This window comes from Grampus griseus (assembly GCF_964374135.1).
Source record: "Grampus griseus genome assembly, chromosome: 18".
Lineage (NCBI taxonomy): Eukaryota > Metazoa > Chordata > Mammalia > Artiodactyla > Delphinidae > Grampus > Grampus griseus.
This window is the reverse complement of record NC_139012.1, coordinates 66,426,075-66,444,149: the sequence shown is the minus strand read 5'-3', so window position 1 is coordinate 66,444,149 and position 18,075 is coordinate 66,426,075. Positions and strand designations below refer to the sequence as shown.

Genomic DNA, 18,075 nt, shown 5'->3' with positions numbered 1-18,075 from the left:
AAATGTAATTTCTAAATCTTCAATATTAATAACAATTTTGACAAAGTGAGTCCTGAATATTTATGTATATATTACTAAAAAGTGGAAGGAAAGACAAATGTCCACAATCCAAGTTCGACATGAATTAGTAAAGACTGACGCCTACAGTAATAAATTTCAGGTCTGAAGATATTCTATCTCTGGTCCATAATGACTTCGGCCCTGGTCGTTACAAGTGCTATTTTACTATCTTCACGTTAAAAAAAGTGACATCTCAAGATGGATAAGAGAAAGGCATTAACACTAGAATTCTCACTTACATTATCAGAACTGTCTTCCTCTCCCCTTCTGCTATATGTTGCTAAAAGACCAGCTTTGGAGTATGAATTCTCACACTCCCACGTTACTCCTTCCAGCGAAGTTACAGAAATGACAAGCAACACATGAAAACATTTGACAGCTTAATATCTGTGCCTCACATTTCAGTGTCTCCTTTGATGCTGTAAGAAAAGCTGGTGGCCCTACATAAGACAGCAAGATTGGGAGGTATGTGTTTCGACTTTGACTGTATCACAGTGTGATAACCTTACCTGAATTTTCGGTTCTTTCTAAACTAGAAAGACTCCATTGTCACAAAGTCAAGTCTGAGATAAATTATTAAAGGAGGTACCCATATTGTGTTAGTAGTAAATTTAATCCAAATCTTAAATCTCTACCATAAAATTATTCTGTAACGAATTAGGAGTTTGAAGTAAAACATACAAAATAAATTTTTGCTCTACTTGAAAGCATTTAGAAGTTATCTGAATATTATCTTCAGTTCCAAGCATTGCACTTTAAAAAGAAAATGGATCAATGGAAATATAACTCAGAGAAAATCACCAGGTTGGTGAAGGAACATGAGACCACAGGATATCAAGAACTGCTGAAGTAATTGGGAGGTTTATCTTAGGAAAAATGAATATTCAGGAGGGAGACGATGATTATATTCAAGTATCATTTGAAAAGGATGGTATTTGCCTAATAAGACACTAAGATTTAAAATAAACCCAATGGATAATAATTCCAGGTAGGAAAAGAAAAGAAAGAAGAACTAATTTTTGGATACCTTGAAAAAGAAAGGGCTTCCTTGGAAGGTTATATAGTAATATATTCCCTATAACTAGAGACGTTCAAAGAGCCACAGTGACCTGGTGGATTCTGACCCTGAATGAGTGGGCCAGATGATCACTGGGGTCATTTGCAACCAGGGATTCTGTGATTCTCTTATTCTATGAAAACAGAGTTTTTAGAAAAGTGATAAAGAGCTTCTAAATAATGTGTTCCAAGCATAGAAACAAGTAAAAAGTTGTTATTCAATTATAAAATGTTTCTTTTTTCATTCTCTGAAAAAATATAATTCCAACTGATTTTTCACTCATTTTCAAGGATCCAAGGAACATGGTAAGTAAACACATTATTAAAAATAAAATATTCATCCCCAGTTTGTCAACTCTTTATGAAACTGAACTAAGAGAGTACCTGGAGATGAAGTTTCCATCCAATGAGATTTTACAGGGCAAGCAAAAAAGCAAGCAGCAGGACAGCAGGAATAGTATTTAAATAAGCGAAAAATTTTGGAAATACAGAGTAGTGATGTTTGCACAACATTGTAAATGTAATTAATGCCCTTGAATTGTATACCTAAAAACGGTTTTGATGGCAAATTTTACACTGTATATATTTTACCACAATAAAAATAAAGGCAGTGATGATACTGAGGAAAAAGAGAAAGAAAGAAAGAAAGAGAGAGAGAGAGAGAGAGAAAGAAGAAAGAAAGAAAGGAAGGAAGAGAGAAAGAAAGAAGAAAGAAAGGAAGGAAGGAAAGAAGAAAGGAAGGCGGAAAAAGGAAGGAGGGGAGGGAGGAAAGAAAAGAAAAGAAATAAAAGAGAAAAAATTGGAACATACACCAAATTACTAAGTAAGGAGTGGTTGTTAAGAATAAATTTAACTTTTTACTCATTCATAATATTTGAAATTTGTTTCAATAATCCTGTATTATTTTAAAAAGTTATATTTGAAATAATTGTTAAAATAAAGCTAACAGAGGACCAACCCTTCTTTAGTACTCAAATAAATATGAATGACTTTCATTATAGAAGTTCTCAAAATACATTTCTGCCTTAAATATAATTTATTTTGGATGGTACTCTGCATTAAATGTCTATTAGATTTAACTACATACCAAAGGAATAACACGTGAGGAAAGTAAAGCACTATTCCTTTCTTCATGAAGCTTATAATCAAAAAGAAAGGGCAAGAAATACATCCACGATATAACGAAGGGGCATATTTACCAAGCAACATATTAACAGAGTAGGGTTCAGTAGAGAATAGTGAAAAAAAACTATGTACATAAATGTTAAGGAATCCTAAATAAAGGCAGGGTTAAAATTAGGTGGGGTTACACAAAAATACCTTCTGGATGAAACAGAGATGTTATTGCAAATTTCAAAGAAGATAAGAGACGAGGAAATACAATAGATTAATTGTAATTGTATGACTCCTTCTCTATCACTCTTTTAATTATTAAATCCTTTCATAGATTCTCACCCCCACTTAGGAAAGCAGGTATTCAGTTGTTCTCTTTGCCGCCTCTGTGGAGCATGTAGTGCCTGGAAGGCTGGCCTCAGGCCCACCCACATGGACACCCTCCCTCCTAACTGTGCCTTAGTGTCTTTGGTTCCCTTGCTCAGTGTTCCAGGGAATGCCATGTAAAGGGAAGGTTTGCACGCTTCCCAGGCTTCACTCACGAAAGAGTAACATTGAACTCGATGTTCTCAACTCACTTGAACCTATCCCAGTGTGCTCGCTATGTAACTGGAAGTGTGGACTAGGTGACTTATTTGATGGAAAATCCAATCCTACTCCCTGGGCTTTCAAATCTAAGAGAGAAGATCCAAGTCCTCAACTCTACTCCCTCTCTCAACTCACCTAGCCCTAAGGGCTCTCCTCTGTTTTTTAGGAAGTCACAGTCTTATAACTCAACCTTCCTCCTCTACAACTCTTTGTGAAAACCTATGCTCCAGAATTCCAGGTGTGGCTTTCAGGATTTCAAGGAAAAACCTTTCCTCCATTCAACAAAGTCTGACTTTTACAAATCAAAAGTACTTACTTTTAGGCTATGATTTTCCTAAGAACTCAAAAAACTCTACTTATTTTAAAACTCAAAGCAACTTCTTTGTTTCAGGGGTATTCTGAAGGAATGAATGCCTCCCTTTCAATGGGGGAAGGCCACGAGATAATTAAGGAATGAGAAAGTAGCTATAGGAAATAAAGACGTTGGTTGAATATTATTTTAAAAACTTTATGCCCAATATTCTACATTTCCCTTGCTCATTAGCAATTCTTTTCAGCATTTCTGACCGTATGCATATGTGTACGTATACACACACATACATACACACATTTATACATGTACTGAGATTCTCCTTTGAAGTTGTGCAAACATCTTATCAGTTCCCTCATTAATGAGTGAAATGACTTTTTTTTATACATATTCATTTTTATTTGCATGATTTTATCCTGTGAAAATTATACTTAAGAAAGGGTTTAATATTTAAAGTAGAATGGTCAGAGAAGGTCTCACTGGTAAAGTAATATTTGGGCAAAGGCTGAAGGAAATTAGAGAACAAGCAGTTTGGTTCTCTGAGGTAAGATTGTTGCAAGCAGATAGAAAAGCAAATTCAAAGGTCCTAAGACAAGAGACGTAAATAATGAGAAAAAGAGACTGACCCACTTCCATCTTTCACAACCTATGTACAATTGTGGGCTGTAAGAGTAGACAAGAAACAACACACACACATTGCATGGACATGGGCTACAGGTATCTGGAGTCTATGTAATTCAAAAGCAGAACATACAAATTTCTGAGGGGACTTAGCAAAGGAAATAATTGATTCTGCTTGGACGAAGAGGCTTCCCTACAGAGACAACAATGAACATTTGGTAAAGTTGGCAGGCAATCAGCAATTTAATCATGCTGATATGTGGCTATCCCTTGTCTGGTCGTCTGAGTAAAAGTTACATTCAGGATAATTTTCTTTTTTAACAATTGTCCTTATTCATGAGAACATGAAATTTAAGAAATTAGTCTGAACACAGTCAGCTTTTTGAATAATGATGTCTACTAGCAAGCAGAAATTCTATACTTGTCTTTCTAATAAGAGTTTTTTCCTTAATTTCATACTAAAATAATCTTGAAATATGATTGTAGAGAATATTCAGAATTAAGGTGCATTAACAGGTCCCTAAATCATTGAGATCTGAGTGGTCAGTTAAGGCAATTCACTGTATCACATTTTAGAATGTATAAGAGAATTGTAATATATACTATATATATACATATATATACATATATTGTATATATATAACTGAAAAAATAAGAAGTCATATTCTATTAAACAAATTTTAAAATCTGTAATAATTGAGTGATTAGTGTCTTGCTTTACATTTTGCCCCAGAGATGAATAAGGCTCAGATATAATAATAAAGTTGATTTATGGATACAAAGCAGGTAATTTGTATTTCCTATTATTAAGGGAATATTCCCAGAGTCTCTTTAGGAATGTCAAACCACATATGAAAAGAAAATAAAAATTTCATCAGCAAATAAGTCATTTTTCATATTTTTGAAAGCTGACAGAGGCAGGTTGTCTGACCAGTTTTTATTCTACTTATGCTCTCTTATGTGAGAGATACCATTGTGACATTTTAAAACATTAGGCCAGAGGATGAAGATACAAACTGTTTTGAAATATTTGTCTGCATTTCCCAGACTTTCCTTAAAATGTGTAATTGTTTTGGGCAGTAGAAATAAGCGAATAGTTGTACGGAGATGCATTTATGTCCATGGTCCCAAGCAGAGTTGGAGTGTCCCTACTATCATTTTCCTACTCAACTCTTCTTGTCAACCTACAACAAAAATAGACCTTTGCTCTCCTCCCAGGAAACAGCCCAGCAAAGCATGCACAAGACAGCAAGGTGTACAAAGAATACTCTAAAATAGTGCTTAAAAACTGTCATCACAAATACAATGAGAATCTACATCCTGACCCCACCTTAGCTACAAACGTAGGTGCTGGTCTCCAGGAAGTGTCAGGGTCTAGAAAGCAAGAATGACGAAGCAAATGATCAGAACAACATTGATTTCATTCATGACTGCCTTTGATGGCTGGGGTCACGAGTGCAGAGCGGCATTCATGCCACTTAGCACAAAAGGCAGCTAGAAGAGCACCTGAAGGAAGAGGCTGCGAAAGGATGTTCTCAGGAAGTAAGAGAAATAGCAGAGAGGAGAAAGGGGAGAAGAGGTTAGCAGCAAGAATAAAGAAGCTCTGATTTCTTTAGATCTCTCAAAACCTGAGAAAAATCTACTTATAATTTGGGGGTTTGGGGTGCAAACAAGAAATCTACAAGCAAACATTGTATGGACATAGTTTTTAGATGTCTGGCTGGTGCAATGAAGTCGATTTCAGGAAACCTCCGCAGTTTTAAGACAGCTGGAATGCAAGAATTTCCTTCACCTTCAGGGATCCACAAAAGATTGTGTCTTTGGGCAAAAGATTAGAAAGGAGAAGAAAACCTACTGAGTTAACACCGTTTCCTGATCTATGATAATTAAACTTGTCAACTAGTTCGGTTAAAGTCCAGTTTATATGTTGGAGGGCAAACCATTGTCAAGGTCAGTGTCACAGATATTCTACAGAAAGCAGTATATCCATAACACTCTTAGGTCATTTGGGGGCATCAACAAAAGGCTTTGTGTGTGTGTGTGTGTGTGTGTGTGTGTGTGTGTGTGTGTGTGTGTGTATAGTTGGATTATACATAGGCATTGATAGAAAATTATTTTTGTTAGTATTGTATCCTGAACATTTTGACATTCTAACTAAAGACTTTCTTGCTGTCATCTCCAAGAAGCTTCTGTAAAGATTAAGAATTAAGCAATTCGAGGTTATATTGGCTCTAATGACAAAATCATTTTCTAGATCCTCGAAGCTTACTGAATTAAGGTACAAAATTTCAATCTGGCATGCCAAATTTTGTACCTTTCAAACTTTATGTTATTCCATCTTATCACACCATCTGCAGCAGCAACTCAATTTCCGGTGTCTAGTACATATCACCCCAGCCATTCAAGTAATCTAGTTTGTAAAATGTTTGGTTCAATATTATGAAAAGCACAAAGTAGACAGGTGGTTTCATAAAACAGCCTGCAGTTTTATGAAACCATTTCTGTATCTCCTGGTGGAAGCATTCCTTTCTTGGGAACTTAGAAGACTTTTAAATCAGGAAAGTCCAAAGTTGCAATGCAGGGAAGCAAACATTTGCTAATAGATCACTAGAAGGAATTGTGAGAGGAGCCATAGAGATGTAAATATTTCTGATGTAAATATTTACAGCGATTAATGTTTTACTGACATTATGAGATTATAACTGCTATGTTCTTATCGAACAAGTAATTATTTAATCGATAATTAATTTTTTTGGCAAAATAAGTGCATTTCTCCCATATAATAAATTAAATATTTAAATGGTATGTGATGCAATTAAAACTAAGGTATTCAACAAGCAACTTATTCAATGCCACAACCTCAAATCCTTTCAAGAATGAGGCAGTGGATAAAAAATTCATAAAACTAAACATTAGGTACTATGTACATTATGTTATACATTTTGCTATAAGATTTGAACCATAAGAAGAGTATAAAACATAGACTATAAGCTTTCCATATAATAAAAAATTGTTTCACGTAAGCTTATGCTCAGAGAATATGATTTAACTGTGAAATAGATGGAGAATAAAACGCTTTCTGCAGCTTCCTAATTGCCTAAAAGTCTTTAATGCACTTTTTATGGTTTGAAAATTTGGCTTTAAATGAATAAAAACAGCAACATTTATAATTAACTCCTTTGTCAAAATGTTTTCAGGCAGCTAATTCGTCAGGAAATATAGCATGGTCCACTGCCAGGTAGAATGAATTAATGCCTTATTTTCCCTAGGTAGTATCTCACACCTGTTTCTAATATTTGTTCCTTTGAAATAATTCTACATACTTGGTTCACTGATTTCTCCTTTCCATGTCTGCCTAGTCTAAAAGAGTTGAGCATAACTACTAAACCCAAGTGGTCTAGAAATCTTCATCACTGTAGGATTGCAGTTAGCTCTAGTGGGTGGCAGTGGATGTGATGCTGAACAAAACACACCACTTTCTTTAAAGAAATCACATAGACCACACAGTCCTACTTCTCCATGCATGGAGTTGCCTCACGAGATGGGTAAATGAATTTGGCTTCTTCAAAGAAATGATACAGCAACTTCCAACATAAACATGAATTGTTATGCTACAAGGAAAGCAGGTGGTGATAAATATCTCTTTGCGGTTTTGAAATCCGACTAAAGATAACCTGAATAAAAATGCTGGACATTTGAACTGAGTTATCCCTATAATGTGAGGGAGCTTCATTTCCATTTGTGTCGTGAACTTTTGCCATTCGATTGAAAGCCATGGATGCACAAATATATGATCTTGGATTCACTGAACATGCCTGAAAACAAAATGTATTCATTGTTTATTCTGAAAGATAGAATCCCTGCCCTTATAAAGGCCACAGTCAAGTAAGAAAGGCAGATAAAACCACCAAATGGTAAGTGTTAGGGTTTACTGCCGAAGTTCAAAGGAAGGAGATCTAAATCAGAACTTTAGGAGGAGAAATGCAAATCTAACATAATGTTCCAGTGAATTTAACCTAAGGTGAGCCTTGGGACCAGGAAGAACTAATCAAGTACAGAAGTTCAGAGAGACTTTTCCCTGGTGAAATAACAGCTAGAAGGTCAAAAATAGTCATAGTGTTCAGGGAATCTCAGGCAGTTTTATGGGGCTGACACAGGGGCCATTTGTGGAAGTGACAGAAGATATTAGGTGAATAAACCCATATTTGATCATGAGGTTGCAAGATCTATACTTGATTACTTGGGTTTTATCTAAAAGCCTGAGTAGCCATTGGAGGGTTTCAGGCTATAAAGTAGCATGACTATATATTGATACATTTCCAAAAGAACCTTCTGGCAACCTGGCATCAATTGGCAGAGTGTCAGGTTATATATAGGAGAGATATGGAATAAGAGCCATAACTGGGGTGGTGATAGTGGGGATTCAAGGAAAGATATGAATTTATGAAATATACAAAGAGTAGTGCAAAGAATTTTAAGAGGATGATACATAGGTTTCTGAGTGATGGATGTAACAAAGCACATTAGTCTGTTAAGGCTGTCATAACAAAATGCAGTGACATACTGGGTGGCTTAAATAACAGAAATTTATTCTCACGGTTCTAGAGGTTGGAAGTCCAAGATCAAGGTGTCAGCAGGTTTGGTTTCTCCTGAGCTCTCTCTCCTTGGCTTGCACATCTTTCTGCACACATCCCTGGTGTCTCTTCCTCTTCTTATAAGGACACCAGTCCTATTGGATTAGGACCCCACCCTTATGACCTCAATTAACCTTAATTACCTCCTTATGGTCCTATGCCCAAACACAGATAACATAAATATTAAGCCCTCAACTTATGAATTTTGTAGGGGATGCAATTCAGTACATAACACAAAGTAAGGACTATTGTTCTCAAACTTTAGAGAGTATGAATCACATGATTAGATTTCTGGGAATGTAGAGATGGAGATCACCAGGCTCTAAAACCTTGGTGAAAGCTCCACATCTTTTCCCCATAGATAGGCTTTTGAGAATCTAGAGAGCAGAGTCATAGTGGGAGAGAGCCTGAGTTCCAGATAAAGGCAAGGAGGGGAGCCTTTGTCTTTCTGCTCTGCACTGTGATAGGAGTAAGAGGGGAGACTTTTTTTTTTTTTGGCTGCATTGGGTCTTCGTTGCTGCACACGGGCTTTCTCTAGTTGTGGCAAGCAGGACTACACTTTGTTGCGGTGCACAGGCTTCTTTGTTGTGGAGCACAAGCTCTAGGCATGCGAGCTTCAGTACCTGTGGTACGTGGGCTCAGTAGTTGTGGCTTGCGGGCTCTAAACGCAGGCTCAGTAGTTGTGGAGCATGGGCTTAGTTGCTCCGTGGCATGTGGGATCTTCCTGGACCAGGGCTCGAACTCGTGTCCCCTGCATTCGCAGGTGGATTCTTAACCACAGGACCACCAGGGAAGCCCAAGACATTTTTTTAATATGTTTATTTTGTATTATATACTTTACTTTGAGTACTTCAAGAAAGAAAATCATTACAGTGCTTTCAGAATGCAATCCTTGGATTCAATGAAAATTCTTTACATTTATACCCAAGCAATATCTAGAAATGTATGTAGAGACTCAGTCATCTAACAAAATAAATAAGATAACTAGGTAAACTATAAATCTCAGAGGTGAGGATCATTTCATTCATTTTGCTACTGCAAGCATTTTTTTAAAAAATACCATAATCACATTTGTTTCGATCACATATACATCCATTACAAGTTAGATAAAACCACTGATGCTAACAACTTAGAATTATGATCTTTGCTACCTTAAAAGAAAATTTAATTTAAAAGAGAAGAAAATTTCAAGATTCTTGATTAGGAATTTTCAATTCTATGAAAAGACATAGAGGAAACTTAGATGCATGTGACTAAGTGAAAGAAACCAATTTGAAAAGGCTACACACAATATGATTGCAACCACATGACATTCTGGAAAAGACATAACTATGGAGATGGTAAAAGTATCAGTAGTTTTCAGGGGTTAGGGAGGATGGAGGGATGAATAGGTAGAGCACAGAGGATTTCAGAGCAGTGAAACTACTCCATATGAATCTCTAATGGTGGACACGTGTCATTCTACATTCGTCCAAGTCCATAGAATGTACTCCACCAAGAGTGAACCCTAATGTAAACTCTGGATTTGGGTGATTATGATGTGCCCATGTAGGTTCATCAGTGGCAGCAAATGCACCACTCTGGCCGGAGATAATGGTTGATAATGGTTGATAATGGGGGAGGCTATAATAGTGTGGAGAGGTAGTATATGGGAAGTCTCTGTACCTTCTGTTCAATTTTTCGTGAACCTGAAACTACTCTAAGAAATAAAGTCTATTAAAAAAAAGTAAAACGTTCCTGTTATCCTTTGTTCTAAACAGTTTATTAGACTAGGTGGTAGAGGGCAAAACAACCAACCACATTCCTTCCTAACAGAAGAAACACTGAGGAGGCCAGCTGCTCCACGCAATTTTCATCTTCATAGTGTGTACCAAGCTCTGATAGGGTGTGAGGCATACTGTACTATATGTCACAAAAATACTTGGAGATATTTCTAGATAATTCGGGATAATGGAGAAACACTTGATTCATTTCAAAAGATTCTAAGACAAACTTGTGCTCAGCAACCTTTAAAAATATAAAGTTCATTTAAAAATTATAAAAGCAATAAGGAAATACAGAAATTAGTAAAATACTACAATGTGGTACAGAGAAGTTCCCCTATAAATCCCCTTCCCTCATACGGAGATAACATCAAGCAGTTAAACATTCCAAAAATGTTAAAGTGCTTGAGGCTTTCGTCTCATAAAAGCCTAGTTAGTCAGATTTCAGAGATCAATGATGTCCTCATATCATCCCCTTTTTCCTCTTTCTAGACGAGTAAACTGACCATGGTGCGTTTCCTAAAGCCACCTAAGATAATGGCAGAATTAAAACTAGAAACCCCTACTGTCTGCTTTCTGCCTAATTACGGCTTCCTTTAGTAAAATATTTTAAAATGTTTCTTTCCTGCTTTATCATTCCTACAAGTCTCATCTCAAATACTTACCTCAATAAAGTGTTATCAAAAAGCGATCAGATTTCACAGAAGCAGTGTCCAAAAAATCATTTACAGGCTATAGCCTTGTTACTTAGTACCGTGTAGCCTTTAACTTTTGAAGAATAACATTTCAACATTTCACTGGGCTTTACGCATATACTCCTGTCAGACTGAGTTTGCTATATACATTCTATAGAAGAGAGGAAGTCATCACCCCAAGATTATGTCCAGAGAATTATCAGAAAAAATAGAAAGGACAGATTTGGTAAGTTTCACTAAACACAATTTGGCTAAAAACCATATACTTATTTTCAGAATAAAAATGAGCATATATTGTAGAAATAAAGGTTAAACTGTTATTCCACAACTCAGAGGGCTCTGACTCGTGGACTATAATGTGAAATCCCAATATGTTCAAAGGTAAAGTCCTGATGACAACTGGGATTGGAGAATGTGCTTTACTATAAGAAGTCTATGTGACATTTGGATTTAGGTTCATTGTGTCTTCTGACGGACCATACTTGCAATTATTCATGGATGAGGAAGGAACAAAAAAGAACACTGCGTGTGCTTTTGAAAGAGGTGACCCTGTGCTTGTGAGTTTAGTGTGTGGGAACAGGAAGTAAGAGAGAAAGCCCCATGGCATAATAATCCCTCCCCCTAGTGAAGAACTGCCCAGGGAATATTAGGTTCAGAAGTAAATTGTCAACCCCTCTTACTTTGGGAAAAAGCCAAAAAGGTGTGAATAGAGAGTTAGGAGAGTCTCCCATTCTCATGGGTCAAAGGGTTGAAGTAAAGGAAACACCATCTGAATCTTTCTCACCTCTCCAACAAATTCTTTTTTTATCTCTGATAAGAAAGAAAGAAAGAAAGAAAGAAAGAAAGAAAGAAAGAAAGAAAGAAAGAAAGAAAGAAAGAAAGAAAGAAAGAAAGAAAGAAAGAAAGAAAGAAAGAAAGGAAGGAAGGAAGGAAGGAAGGAAGGAAGGAAGGAAGAAAGATAGAAAGAGAGAAAGAGAGAAAGAAAGAAAGAAAGAAAGAAGGAAGGAAGGAAGGAAGGAAGGAAGGAAAGAAAGAAAGAAGGAAAGAAGGAAGGAAAGAAGGAAAGAAAGGAAAGAAGGAAAGAAGGAAGGAAGGAAAGAAAGAAGGAAAGAAGGAAGGAAGGAAAGAAAGAAAGAAAAAGAAAGAAGGAAGGAAAGAAAGGAAGAAAGAAAGAAAGATAGAAAGAAAGAAAAAAAAAGTTAGCTTTTTGACCCCTCATATTAGTTTTATATAAACATTCCAAATGAACAACTTCTTGAGATTATAATAAAGTAACTCTCAAACCATTTGAAACTTTTTTTCTGGTTTTATTTTGCAACACTTCTATAACAATGGGAACTCCCAACATTGAGACTGCCAGAAGGTATTCACATAAATTAAGATTAAGGAAGAGATGAACAATCTTCTTGTCTGACTTGATACCTTTGTTCCTCATTCAACACCAGTTGCCAAGATGCAAAGATAATATAACAACGAAATATTTCTAGAACCGAACTGTTGAAGTAAGCTAACAATACAAACGATATTTCTCATGATTCAATGTCAGTTCGTGTGCAATAATTTAAATCATCCTTAACATCAATAATACGTCAACATCTTAAAAGTTTATTAACCATTTCATCCAATTTTGCCTGGTCAGCACTTACTTTTCACTTCTTTTTTTCTTTTCTTTCTTTTCTTTACTAACACAAGTTTTTTGTCAAGTTGAGGAAGTTCTCCTCCATCTACAGTTTGCTGAGAGTTTTGATCATGAATAGATGTTGGATTTTGTCAAATGCATTTTCCATACCTATTGATACAATCACATGGTTTTCCTTTTCTTTAGCTTTATTGAGGTAAAATTGATATACAAAAAATTGCACACATTTAACGTATACAACGTGATGAGTTTGGACATATGCGTACATCTGTGATATCATCACCACAACCAAAGTACTAAACGTATTCATCAATCACATGGCTTTACTTATTCTATATAATGAATTACATGAATTGATTTATGAAGGTTGAACTAATCTTGCATTCCTGCATTAAACCCCACTTGTGGTGTATGATTCTCTTACACATTGTTGGATTTGATTTAACATTTGTTGAGGATTTTTGCAACTGTGTTCATAAAAGATCATTGGTCTGTAGTTTTTCTTTCACGTAATGTCTTTAACTTGACTTAGAGTAATGCTGGTTTCATAGTATGAGCATTCCCTCCGCTTCTGTTTTCTGGAACTGATTGCAGAGAATTGGTATAATTTCTTCCTTAAATGTTTGGTAGAATTCAACAGTGATACCATCTGAGCCTGGTTGTTTCTTACTTGGAAGATTTTTGATTAAATTTCTTTAGTACTATAGTCCTATTCAGATTATCTATTTCTCCTTCTGTGAGATTTGGTACTTTGTGTCTTTCGACGGACCTGTAAATTTCACCTAAATTGTCAAGTTGATAGACATAGAGTTTTTCAGTAGGGTCCAGGGTCTGACCATTCCCTGGAGTGAAATTCTGTTTCAGTCATTTTGGGGCAGAATGCTTTGCTTTGCTTTGCTTTTTTTATTTCTTTAACCCACAAGTTGATTCGGATGGATTTCTAGGTTTAAAAACCACTAATGTGCAAGAATAATCAACAGGTTTAATTAATTACCAGAGATGAATTATTTGACCATATATCTTTCCAGAAGGGTTATACTCTGCTGAAGCAGGTAATCTTCCTAGTCAGCAGAAGTGCATCATTCAGGCAAATGACTATATATAGATATTTCTCCCTATAGAGTCTCCTCATAAGCTCTTCTAAGGTACTTGGAGTATTTTAAGTTAAAACTTTGGATTTAAAAATCCATTATGTGTAGAGTATTTTATTACACAAGGGGAGAGACGAGAATAATCCACATGATAATGGACTAGTTTTGGAGACGTCAGTGTGAACTCATGTTTAGCTTAATATAAATAGATATGATTACATACAGAAATATTTATAGAAACGTAGAGGAAATTCATGGAAAATTAGAGATTTGATTTAAACTTCCTTATGCCGATATACATTTGATGTAGCCTTGAATTCTTATGCGCTTTGTGGTAAGTATTGATGCTTGTAATTGTGCTGGTTAATATAGCTGGTTATGACCACTTCATTTTACTTAGGTACCTGTTTGGGAAGGTTGCCTTTTGATCCGTAGCCACAGAGACATTCCTGACAGGCACGTAAAGGGCTGGATACAGGAAAGGCGTATGTAATCTTGTCCTGATTAGGACCAGGGCACACTGATTCCGACTGGATGCATGCCTCAGGAGGTTTAAAAACTCTTATCACACTTTGTCTGAATTTCCTCACTCTTTTGCTAAGCACATGCTTGGAGCTTCTCTCTCTCTCTCCCCTTCTCTCCTTCCTCCCCCACCCCTTTCCCCTTTCCTATTTATATTTCAGTGAGTAGCTGGGCCTCTCACACAGTGTTTGAGTCCTCGATCTGGAGTGAAATTAGCAAATTTTGGGGGGGTAATTGAGCTTTTTTTTTCAGTTTTTAACTCTCAACATATTTACTGTTTTATAAGATTCACGAAGAGTAATCTTTTTCTGCATTCGTGTGGTATTCACTTACTGAATCACTTGAAAGAATTAGCCACAATTCCCTACTCTCACCGTATACAGTTATAGCTTCAATTTCATGTAAATAACTTCACTGATGTTTATTTTCATGGTTTTTCTTGTTGGATAGGACTATGAGAAAAAACTATAATTTTTAAGCTGCTATAGACAGCGTCTCTAATCCACTCACACCTTTTTCTTGCTTTGAATAGAGAAAGCAAGTATCACACCTGATACACGACATAGGAAATAGCCTGCTCCCAGATATATGCTCAGATATTGATAATTCTGCATCTTTCACAGCATCTGTCAGCTCTCTCACCAGCTGCAGCTTACACCCACTCACGTAACAGAGAAAAATATTTGCTGTGTCTTAACATGTGCCTCTGGGGGATGACCTACCTTAACATTCATTCATTTATTAATAAGTTCAATGGACACTCATCAAATATCTAATATATACAAGGCATTATCATAAAAGCCGTTGATGTAAATGCAGAAAATAGAACGGCATTTTGATCTACTCCATCTAAACATAGAAGGTTCCTTCTATTTTATGTTCACATGTGTTAATTAAATAAGCATGGAATTAAGACTGTCTTATATGCGTATTATTCTAATAGCTACAATTTGCTTTTGCTATTCTCTTTGATCTTTCTCTTGACTTGCTCGAATAATAGTTACTCTACATATTAGAAACAATGGGACTGGAATTTCTGACACTACACTTGGACATCCAGAAGGAGTTTTTATAAACCATGGCTTGTTGTCCACCAAATGTCAGGCTGACAGCGAGGGGTAGAAGAGAAGAAAACACTAACTTCTTCCAAGTACCACCACATGAGTGAGATGATTCCTCAGGCTGATTCTGTCTAAATCAATATGCAGTCTAGAGAAACTGGACAGACTGCAGCTTGCAGAGTGAGAAGTAAATTCTCTGGTTATATCAGACTGGGGTTGTATTGCAGGTGGGAACACTAAGGAATGGGGTTAAAAAGTGATTCCCAATCTTGGGGCAGGAGGCTGGGAAAACAAGACAAGGGATGCAGGTCCTAGCCTAATATGTGGAGAATCAAGTGATTTCCCTGAGTGCCAGCAGAGATGCCATGAAGGGCCTGATGAGTGTTTTGCCTCAATAATCCCCATCACAATATTCTCCATGATTTCAAATAAAAAGAAAAACGTATGTACAAAACACACAAAGGTTGACCGCAGTTTTTTTTTCATAATATCCAAAAACAGAAAGCCCTGGTATATCTATCAGTGGGAGAATGGATAAACAAACCTTGGCATATCTACTCAACCAGATACAAGTTTGAGATCAAAAGCCATGGACTACTGATACAGACAATAAGGTGAGCTAGAAGGAAGGCTTGAAATGCGTTCTGACTGCAGAGTCATATTTCCAGCTAAAACTCAGGAGCCATGTCATTTAAGAGGGAAGAGTATTTGCGGACAGCAGCAGACTCTCTGCCACAGTAATGATTGTAAAAAGCTGCCTTGCAGATCTGCTGTTTCATACGGTAATATGTAATGCTTAGCATAGTAAGTACTAAACTGTTGTAATGTGCATTTATAATGATTATTATTATCAACTGTTTGTACGTGCTTGAGTCCAAAGGAAGACGTGCTATCCAACTAGGCTCTAGGCTCAGAAGAAACTGTGTTGTCAGCTGAAAACCAGTTCTAGCAATAACAAATATCCCTCCCCCCAAAAATTATTCAGTACAACCCCTTTCAATAATTAAATTTTTTTCAATTTATCTTGGGTGGCCTGATTTTGTTTTTTTTCTTTTTCAGTTCAAGATTCCAAGAATAGTTACTTCACATTCAGAGATGCTTAGCAGGATGAAGTTTTGTTTCTATGACCAGCCCTAATGGGTTCTTTGAATGAAATAAGTGGATTATGTATAATTTGCAACAGATCTGTTAATTGCCGACAGGAATTATTTTTGATATTTACTGCCTAAAATCGTTCCCTTAAAATCACTGAGGTAATGTTTCATTAGATTCAAGGTTTAATGCCAGTGAACTAAAAAGAAAAATACACACACCCCCAAATGAAAAGTGTATAAAAATGATTGTGAGAAAAGAATTTTAAGTCGAATTGCCATACGACCCAGCAATTTCACTTCTGGGTATACACTCAAAGGATTAAACAGAAACTCAGCAGATATTTGTACACCCCTGTTCACAGCAGCATTATCCACAATAACCAAAAGGTGGAAACAACCCAAGTGTCCATTGATGGATGGACAAATGATGAAACTGTGGTCTACACATACAATGTAATATTATTCAGGCTTAAAGAGAAAGAAATTCTAACACATGTTATAACATGGATGAACCTTGAGGACACTATGCCAAGTGAAGTAAACCAGTCACAAAAAAAAAATACTGTATGATTCCAGTTAGATGAGGTACCTAACGCAGTTAAATTCATAGAGACAGAAGGTAGAATGGTGATCGCCGGGGCTGGCGGCAGGGAGAAGTGAGGAGTTAGTGTTTGATGGGGTCAGAGTTCTAGTTTGGGAAGATAAAAACAGTTCTGAAGCTGGATGGTGGTGACGGTTGCACAATAGCGTTAATGTACGTAATGTCACTGAATTGTACACTTAAAATGGTTAAAATGGTAAATTTTACACTATGTGTATTTCATGACAATTTTAAAAAATAAAACAAATGATCGTGAGAGGAATATATGTTTTACCTTATTGAGTTCCTTCTCCCATAAAATCTGTCACCCTCCTGGTCTTGTTACTATCACTGAGGGTCAGCAGTGGACCAGAGGCAACCATAAATTTGCATAGAAATACGTGTACCAAGTAAGCATTAACTAGTGTCCTCTGTGTTGACTGAGAACCTTGTAGTCTACTCATGAATGGTTTCCTAAGAGAAAAAATAATAATATTGCTTTCTTTACGAACGAAGAGTACTTTTTAAAATTAACATAGGGATTCATTCATTCATTTGTTCATTTTTTTTCACCCATCTACTGGTAAGTACCTGCTGTAGATTCAGTCATGTGCACTTTTCCTTTTCCAGATCTTTGTAGTGTAAAAGTAAGATAACTGAATCTTAGAGCTGGAAAGAGAGAGAGGTTGAGGCCAAGAAATAAGCCTTGGAGTTCATCCCTGTGTCTGAAAACTTCAGGATTATCTAGAAATGTCAGCTGTCTAACGGCTTACATGAGTCTTTGGGAATTGCTGGTTTTTAAATATTTAGCAGTTTTAAATAACAGCAGTCCTTTATTTGCAAAGGCACCCAATTCAAATCGGCTTCATAACCCAGTGGCCTTCTATTGCCCATAGGGGAGCTCTGGCTTCAGGGATGGCTGGACCTTGGCCAGCAGGACTCCCCTTTCTGTGTCCTTGTCCTTTGTCTCCCCTTCTTTGTGTTCACTGGTTTCAGGTCCCTTGCTGTCGACTACTCCATTCCTTATTTGCTCTGCTGCATAGGCATTGCTCTTCTCTTCTCTTTCTAGAACATTCGAAGTGTGATCCTTGCCTTACAACTTTACATTTACTGCTTTTTTTCCCTGAGCCCTTTCCCCGCAGGTATCCACACGGGTCACTCCATCATTTCATTCATGTCAAATGCCATCTTGTCAGAGAGGTCTGTCCTGACTACATAATTTAGTATAATACATACACACACACACAC

The 18,075-nt window shown here is 36.5% G+C and overlaps 1 long non-coding RNA gene across 1 annotated transcript; it reads left to right on the top strand.

Moving 5' to 3' along the window:
- The first annotated feature begins 487 nt into the window (after nt 1-487).
- On the top strand, nt 488-16,287 carry LOC309835882. Its single transcript, XR_014298059.1, has 3 exons — nt 488-525; nt 15,655-15,767; nt 16,213-16,287. It is a non-coding gene; the product is annotated as an uncharacterized lncRNA (long non-coding RNA).
- The last annotated feature ends 1,788 nt before the right edge of the window (nt 16,288-18,075 follow it).